This window comes from Mustela nigripes, chromosome 11 (assembly GCF_022355385.1).
Source record: "Mustela nigripes isolate SB6536 chromosome 11, MUSNIG.SB6536, whole genome shotgun sequence".
Taxonomy (NCBI): domain Eukaryota; kingdom Metazoa; phylum Chordata; class Mammalia; order Carnivora; family Mustelidae; genus Mustela; species Mustela nigripes.
The window spans coordinates 26,020,989-26,023,198 of NC_081567.1; the positions used below are offsets into that span (position 1 = coordinate 26,020,989).

Here is a 2,210-nt window from a genome sequence, read left to right on the forward strand (position 1 = left end):
ATTGCTTATAGCACACAAAGACTTTTGGTGGAGGGTGTCCTGGGTGGCACTTAGGCTGAAAATGGTGGTATTATTTAAAGATTTTCTGGATAGAGTGGGCAAGTGCCCTGTCGCTTGATAGGAGGGAATCTGCTGGGGTTCCACGGTCCCCACAGTGTTCATGGATAGGCTTTGGGGGGGGTATGTGTCTGAATGATCTTTCAAGCATACGCATTTTTCTGGAAGTTAGTCCATCTAACTCTTCACGAGGATTCCTCATGACCCAGAAGTAAACCCACACCAAAGACAATAGATATTGTTCCATATTTGTAACAGCAGGCTTTCTGGAAATCACCGTGCTTTTCTAATGGGACGAATCTATTGCTTTTGAGTATTGGTATCACAGTAGAGCACTTTAAAATTTATTTTGTAAAAGATTTATTTATTTGAGAGAGAGAAAGAGACAGATAGACAGACAGAGAATGTCAGGCTGGTTCCACGCTGCGCATGGAGCTCGATGCAGGGCTTGACTTCATGACCCTGAGATCATGACCTGAGCCAAAAGTAAGAGTTGGGCATTTAACTGACTGAGCCACCCGGGCGCCCCTAGACAGAATATTTAAAGAGAACCCCAACCCATGCACACAGCAGGTGCTTAAGAAACATAGGCTTTGAGGAGAGCAGCTCTGTCCACTGGTCTGCGGAGGAAATGCAGTGATGCATCCAGACACGTGGGATGATAGTCATTGAAGCATGCAGTGGCCAGGGGCTCCCCCTCCATTACAGACACCTGGGACCCTTCCCTCCTCCCCAGCCCTGCGTTAAGTACCTTGGTCAGAGCTGCCAGGAGTCAGGTGTGGTCACTGGTCTCTCTGCCTGCACTTTTGGTCTCTTCTCTCCACTGGTCTCACACGGCTCCTGCCTTCCACTTTCCTTGAAGCTGTCTGGGGTGTCCCGCTGCCCTCAGAATACATCAAAGCTCAGGGCGATGGCTGCAAAGCAGAAACGACCTCCATCAGTCCATCCGGCAATTCTACCTTCTGCCCTTGCGAACCTCCAGCTCGCTCCTTCGTCAGGCCTCCGCATTTGCTGGAAACTTCTGCCCCTAGATCTTGGCAGGGCCACACCCTCCTCAGTCAGCCCTCTGTGGAGGCTCTCTTCACACTTGATCTTAGCCAAAAGGCCGAGAAGCGATGGAGGCTGTCTCTTCAGAGAAGTGTTCCTTCTAGGGTAACATGATGTTTGCATCTCTCTGCAGCCCTTATAACCATGGAAATTGAGCTCCTTTAGTCACTTAATTATCATCTAGCTTGCCCTGCAGGATATGAGCTCCATTGGGTAGGGTCTGAAACTCAGATCCTCAGTCGATGCTTGCTGAGGAGGGAGGCATGGACAGGTGGGCAGGTGGGAGAGGTTCTCCTTCAAGCTGATGGACCCCAGCTTCCTAGAGGCACACCTGGAGGAGACAAGGGTTGGAACAACTATTTCCTCCAAAGCACAGGAGGCTCATTTTCACCCCACTTAGTAGTGAATTATGTTACCTGCTGGTGAGGGCGATGCCACAAGGGCTGTAATTAGTTCCCTGATTATTCACAATTGAAGCGATCATGGCTAACGGATGGTGTTTGCCACGAAAACCTGTAGGAGAGCCAGGCCATTTGGCAGCTACCGTGTTCCCAAGAAGGCAGATCAATTTCCATTTGATTTGTTTAAAAATAACAAATAAACAATGTAGAGCCGCTTGCAAGCAAGGTTTGGGTCCCCCCCCTCCCGTTCTGAAATGTGGGGAGAGGAGGCAGCCCGAAATTGCCAGTTAGGAGAAGACGGGCAGAGCACATTCACGGCTCACCAGATTCCCCTATAATCATAGCTAATAACTGTATTTTTCGGCTACTAAACAATTCTGTTATTTTAAAGCTTCTAGTTAGCGAGCTAGCTAAACGATACTCGGGGGCTAGCCATGGAGAGGACTCCTCTGAAATGGAGCACGGAAGCCCATTTTTTCCCCACTTTGTTCTAATTTTATCACAGGCTCATGGGAGAGCCATTGACGGGGAGAGACACTGGACAGTGGGGTTTCGTAGGAAGCCCAGAAATGCACCCTTTCCCTGAACTGCAAAAGTAACCAGGATTTCCTTTAGGATCATGAATGTAAAAGGCTTCTCTCCCTTGACTCACCTTTATCTGGGCTCTTCCCTGACCTTTACTCCTCCCCTGAACATGTAAATGGG

At 49.0% G+C, this 2,210-nt stretch overlaps 1 long non-coding RNA gene across 1 annotated transcript; it reads right to left on the minus strand.

Annotated features, from left to right (window-relative positions):
• Nucleotides 1-442: 442 nt before the first annotated feature.
• LOC132027210 (uncharacterized) lies at nucleotides 443-1,922 on the minus strand. Its single transcript, XR_009407092.1, has 3 exons — nucleotides 1,521-1,922; nucleotides 809-1,435; nucleotides 443-532 (listed from the first exon to the last, which is right to left on the minus strand). It is a non-coding gene; the product is annotated as an uncharacterized LOC132027210 (long non-coding RNA).
• Nucleotides 1,923-2,210: the final 288 nt, after the last annotated feature.